The sequence below is a fragment of the Salmo salar genome, chromosome 16 (assembly GCF_965601325.2).
Source record: "Salmo salar chromosome 16, fSalSal1, whole genome shotgun sequence".
Taxonomy (NCBI): domain Eukaryota; kingdom Metazoa; phylum Chordata; class Actinopteri; order Salmoniformes; family Salmonidae; genus Salmo; species Salmo salar.
This window is the reverse complement of record NC_138306.1, coordinates 54,173,076-54,180,841: the sequence shown is the minus strand read 5'-3', so window position 1 is coordinate 54,180,841 and position 7,766 is coordinate 54,173,076.

Genomic DNA, 7,766 nt, shown 5'->3' with positions numbered 1-7,766 from the left:
CCAACTTAGGGGTCAAGTTTGATCCTACTCTGTCCTTCGATGCCGACATAAAACAGATGTGTGAAACATAATGCAAAGTGCAGAGAAACTCAACCACGCCTTCATCTTCTCTCAGACAGACTATGGCAATGCGCTGCTTAGGGAGCCTCCCAGCCAAATCACTAGAGAGACTTCAACTAATCCAGAACAGTTCTGCCAGGGTCCTGGCCAGGACCAAGAAGTCAGACCACATTTTTGTGGTCTGACTGTCTACATCTAAACCATCGAGAGCATCCTGACCGGTTGCATCACAGCCTGGTATGGAACTGCTCAGCATCTGACCTTAAGACACTACAGAGGGTAGTGCGTACGGTCCAGTACATCACTGGGGCCAAGCTTCCTAACATCCAGGATCTATTTACTAGGCAGTGTCAGAGGAAGGCCCAAAAAATTTGCAAATATTCCAGTCACCCAAATCGTAGACTGTTCTCTCTCCTACCGCACGGCAAGTGGTACCGGAGCACCAGGTTTAGGACCAAAAGGCTTCTTAACAGCTTCTACCCCTAAGCAATCCCCCCTTTGATTTTACACTGCTGCTACTCGCTGTTTATTATCTATGCAAAGTCACTTTACAAATTACCTCAACTAACCTGTACCCCCACACATTGACTCGTACCGATAACCCCTGTTTATAGCCTCGTTATTGTTATTTACATTTCTTGTGTTACCTTCTGATTAATGACGTTTTTTTTTTTACTTTAGTTTATTTAGTAAATATTTTATTACCTCTATTTCTTGAACTGCATTGTTGGTTAAGGGCTTGTAAGCATTTCATGTTAATACCTGTTGCATTCGGAGCATGTGACAAATACAATTTGATTTGATTTTGACTCTCCGCTCCAGCCACTCCCTACTGCTTCACGTCCCCATGACATATCTCTGAACTATGGGGGGGACCGAGCCTTCTTTTTCCTTGTCCCTCGCCTATGGAATGCTCTCCCTGACCATCTGCGAACCACTCCATCACTCACAACTTTTTAAATATTTTAGCACATTAAATGCAAATATGTGACATATCAAATTTATCTCCACTCTGAATATGTAAAAAGACAATGTGTACAATGGCAAAAACCTGAGTTGGGACATTGAAATTTCTGCATTATGATGACATGACACTACAACATTCTATAACAGCCATGTTAGAGCTCTATTAACATGACACTAAAACATTCTATAACAGCCATGTTAGAGCCTCATTAACATGACACTACAACATTCTATAACAGCCATGTTAGAGCCTCATTAACATGACACTACAACATTCTATAACAGCCATGTTAGAACCCCATTAACATGACACTACAACATTCTATAACAGCCATGTTAGATCCTCATTAACATGACACTACAACATTCTATAACAGCCATGTTAAAGCCTCATTAACATTCTATAACAGCCATGTTAGAGCCTCATTAACATTCTATAACAGCCATGTTAGAGCCTCATTAACATGACACTACAACATTCTATAACAGCCATGTTAAAGCCTCATTAACATGACACTACAACATTCTATAACAGCCATGTTAGAGCCTCATTAACATGACACTACAACATTCTATAAGAGCCATGTTAGAGCTCTATTAACATGACACTACAACATTCTATAACAGCCATGTTAGATCCTCATTAACATGACACTACAACATTCTATAACAGCCATGTTAGAGCTCTATTAACATGACACTACAACATTCTATAACAGCCATGTTAGAGCTCTATTAACATGACACTACAACATTCTATAACAGCCATGTTAAAGCCTCATTAACATGACACTACAACATTCTATAACAGCCATGTTAGATCCTCATTAACATGACACTACAACATTCTATAACAGCCATGTTAGAGCCTCATTAACATGACACTACAACATTCTATAACAGCCATTTTAGAACCCCATTAACATGACACTACAACATTCTATAACAGCCATGTTAGAGCCTCATTAACATGACACTACAACATTCTATAACAGCCATGTTAGATCCTCATTAACATGACACTACAACATTCTATAACAGCCATGTTAGAGCCTCATTAACATGACACTACAACATTCTATAACAGCCATGTTAGATCCTCATTAACATGACACTACAACATTCTATAACAGCCATGTTAAAGCCTCATTAACATTCTATAACAGCCATGTTAGAGCCTCATTAACATTCTATAACAGCCATGTTAGAGCCTCATTAACATGACATTACAACATTCTATAACAGCCATGTTAAAGCCTCATTAACATGACACTACAACATTCTATAACAGCCATGTTAAAGCCTCATTAACATGACACTACAACATTCTATAACAGCCATGTTAGAGCTCTATTAACATGACACTACAACATTCTATAACAGCCATGTTAAAGCCTCATTAACATTACACTACAACATTCTATAACAGCCATGTTAGATCCTCATTAACATGACACTACAACATTCTATAACAGCCATGTTAGAGCCTCATTAACATGACACTACAACATTCTATAACAGCCATGTTAGATCCTCATTAACATGACACTACAACATTCTATAACAGCCATGTTAGAGCTCTATTAACATGACACTACAACATTCTATAACAGCCATGTTAGAGCTCTATTAACATGACACTACAACATTCTATAACAGCCATGTTAGATCCTCATTAACATGACACTACAACATTCTATAACAGCCATGTTAGATCCTCATTAACATGACACTACAACATTCTATAACAGCCATGTTAGAGCCTCATTAACATGACACTACAACATTCTATAACAGCCATAATAGAACTCCATTAACATGACACTACAACATTCTATAACAGCCATGTTAGAGCCTCATTAACATGACACTACAACATTCTATAACAGCCATGTTAGAGCCTCATTAACATGACACTACAACATTATATAACAGCCATGTTAGAGCTCTATTAACATGACACTACAACATTCTATAACAGCCATGTTAGAGCTCCATTAACATGACACTACAACATTCTATAACATCCATGTTAAAGCTCTATTAACATAACACTACAACATTCTATAACAGCCATATTAGATCCTCATTAACATGACACTACAACATTCTATAACAGCCATGTTAAAGCCTCATTAACATTCTATAACAGCCATGTTAGAGCCTCATTAACATTCTATAACAGCCATGTTAGAGCCTCAATAACATTCTATAACAGCCATGTTAGAGCTCTATTAACATGACACTACAACATTCTATAACAGCCATGTTAGAGCCTCATTAACATGACACTACAACATTCTATAACAGCCATGTTAAAGCCTCATTAACATGACACTACAACATTCTATAACAGCCATGTTAGAGCCTCATTAACATGACACTACAACATTCTATAACAGCCATGTTAAAGCCTCATTAACATGACACTACAACATTCTATAACAGCCATGTTAGAGCCTCATTAACATGACACTACAACATTCTATAACAGCCATGTTAGAGCTCTATTAACATGACACTACAACATTCTATAACAGCCATGTTAGATCCTCATTAACATGACACTACAACATTCTATAACAGCCATGTTAGAGCTCTATTAACATGACACTACAACATTCTATAACAGCCATGTTAGAGCTCTATTAACATGACACTACAACATTCTATAACAGCCATGTTAGAGCCCCATTAACATGACACTACAACATTCTATAACAGCCATGTTAGAGCTCTATTAACATGACACTACAACATTCTATAACAGCCATGTTAGAGCTCTATTAACATGACACTACAACATTCTATAACAGCCATGTTAGAGCCCCATTAACATGACACTACAACATTCTATAACAGCCATTTTAAAGCCTCATTAACATGACACTACAACATTCTATAACAGCCATGTTAGAGCCTCATTAACATGACACTACAACATTCTATAACAGCCATGTTAGAGCCTCATTAACATGACACTACAACATTCTATAACAGCCATGTTAGATCCTCATTAACATGACACTACAACATTCTATAACAGCCATGTTAGAGCCTCATTAACATGACACTACAACATTCTATAACAGGCATGTTAGAACCCCATTAACATGACACTACAACATTCTATAACAGCCATGTTAGAGCCTCATTAACATGACACTACAACATTCTATAACAGCCATGTTAGATCCTCATTAACATGACACTACAACATTCTATAACAGCCATGTTAGAGCCTCATTAACATGACACTACAACATTCTATAACAGCCATGTTAGATCCTCATTAACATGACACTACAACATTCTATAACAGCCATGTTAAAGCCTCATTAACATGACACTACAACCTTCTATAACAGCCATGTTAGAGCTCTATTAACATGACACTACAACATTCTATAACAGCCATGTTACAGCCTCATTAACATGACACTACAACATTCTATAACAGCCATGTTAGAACCCCATTAACATGACACTACAACATTCTATAACAGCCATATTAGAGCCTCATTAACATGACACTACAACATTCTATAACAGCCATGTTAGATCCTCATTAACATGACACTACAACATTCTATAACAGTCATGTTAGAGCCTCATTAACATGACACTACGACATTCTATAACAGCCATGTTAGAACTCCATTAACATGACACTACAACATTCTATAACAGCCATGTTAGAACCCCATTAACATGACACTACAACATTCTATAACAGCCATGTTAGATCCTCATTAACATGACACTACAACATTCTATAACAGCCATGTTAGAGCCTCATTAACATGACACTACAACATTCTATAACAGCCATGTTAGAGCCTCATTAACATGACACTACAACATTCTATAACAGCCATGTTAGATCCTCATTAACATGACACTACAACATTCTATAACAGCCATGTTAGAGCTCTATTAACATGACACTACAACATTCTATAACAGCCATGTTAGAGCTCTATTAACATGACACTACAACATTCTATAACAGCCATGTTAAAGCCTCATTAACATGACACTACAGCATTCTATAACAGCCATGTTAGAGCCTCATTAACATGACACTACAACATTCTATAACAGCCATGTTGGAACCCCATTAACATGACACTACAACATTCTATAACAGCCATGTTAGAGCCTCATTAACATGACACTACAACATTCCATAACAGCCATGTTAGAGCCTCATTAACATGACACTACAACATTCTATAACAGCCATGTTTGAACTCTATTAACATGACACTACAACATTCTATAACAGCCATGTTAGAGCTCTATATACATGACACTACAACATTCTATAACAGCCATGTTAGAGCTCTATTAACATGCCACTACAACATTCCATAACAGCCATGTTAGAACCCCATTAACATGACACTACAACATTCTATAACAGCCATGTTAGAGCATCATTAACATGACACTACAACATTCTATAACAGCCATGTTAGATCCTCATTAACATGACACTACAACATTCTATAACAGCCATGTTAGAGCCTCATTAACATGACACTACAACATTCTATAACAGCCATGTTAATGCCTCATTAACATGACACTACAACATTCTATAACAGCCATGTTAGAGCTCTATTAACATGACACTACAACATTCTATAACAGCCATGTTAGAGCTCTATAAACATGACACTACAACATTCTATAACAGCCATGTTAGAGCTCTATTAACATGCCACTACAACATTCTATAACAGCCATGTTAGAACCCCATTAACATGACACTACAACATTCTATAACAGCCATGTTAGAACTCTATTAACATGACGCTACAACATTCTATAACAGCCATGTTAGAGCTCTATAAACATGACACTACAACATTCTATAACAGCCATGTTAGAGCTCTATTAACATGCCACTACAACATTCTATAACAGCCATGTTAGAACCCAATTAACATGACACTACAACATTCTATAACAGCCATGTTAGATCCTCATTAACATGACACTACAACATTCTATAACAGCCATGTTAGAGCCTCATTAACATGACACTACAACATTCTATATTAGCCATGTTAGAGCCTCATTAACATGACACTACAACGTTCTATAACAGCCACGTTAGAGCTCTATTAACATGACACTACAACATTCTATAACAGCCATGTTAGAGCTCCATTAACATGACACTACAACATTCTATAACATCCATGTTAAAGCTCTATTAACATGACACTACAACATTCTATAACAGCCGTAATAGAGCCTCATTAACATGACACTACAACATTCTATAACAGCCATGTTAGATCCTCATTAACATGACACTACAACATTCTATAACAGCCATATTAGAGCTCTATTAACATGACACTACAACATTCTATAACAGCCATGTTAGAGCTCTATTAACATGACACTACAACATTCTATAACAGCCATGTTAAAGCCTCATTAACATGACACTACAACATTCTATAACAGCCATGTTAGAGCCTCATTAACATGACACTACAACATTCTATAACAGCCATGTTAGAGCCTCATTAACATGACACTACAACATTCTATAACAGCCATGTTAGAGCTCTATTAACATGACACTACAACATTCTATAACAGCCATGTTAGAGCTCCATTAACATGACACTACAACATTCTATAACATCCATGTTAAAGCTCTATTAACATAACACTACAACATTCTATAACAGCCATGTTAGATCCTCATTAACATGACACTACAACATTCTATAACAGCCATGTTAAAGCCTCATTAACATTCTATAACAGCCATGTTAGAGCCTCATTAACATTCTATAACAGCCATGTTAGAGCCTCAATAACATTCTATAACAGCCATGTTAGAGCTCTATTAACATGACACTACAACATTCTATAACAGCCATGTTAGAGCCTCATTAACATGACACTACAACATTCTATAACAGCCATGTTAAAGCCTCATTAACATGACACTACAACATTCTATAACAGCCATGTTAGAGCCTCATTAACATGACACTACAACATTCTATAACAGCCATGTTAAAGCCTCATTAAAACCTCTTGGGGCTAGGTGGGACGCTAGCGTGCCACCCGTGGTGCACTCCATCAACAGCAGGTGCATTTCAAGAGCGGCAAATTTGAATCCAAATAAATGTCAAAATTCAAATTTTTCAAAAATACAACTATGTTACACCATTTGAAAGATAAACATCTCCTTAATCTAACCACGTTTTACGATTTCAAAAAGGTTTTACGGCGAAAGCATAAATTTAGAGTATGTTAGGACAGTACATTTACAAGAGTTGTGTGTAATGTTTTGTCAAGTCAAAGACAGGGTCACCAAAACCATAAAACCAGCTAAAATGATACACTAACCTTTTACAATCTCCATCAGATGACACTCCTAGGACATTATGTTAGACAATGCATGCATTTTTAGTTCTATCAAGTTGATATTTATATCCAAAAACAGCGTTTTACTATGGCATTGATGTTGAGGAAATCGTTTCCCTCCAATAACCGGCAGTCAAGTCAGCGTCACAAATTAAATAATTAAAATTAGAAAACATTGGTAAAATATTATATTGTCATTTAAAGAATTATAGATTTACATCTTTTGAACGCAATCAACTTGCCAGATTTAAAAATAACCTTACTGGGAAATCACACTTTGCAATAATCTGAGCACTGTGCCCAGAAAAATACGCGTTGCGATACAGACTAGACGTCAT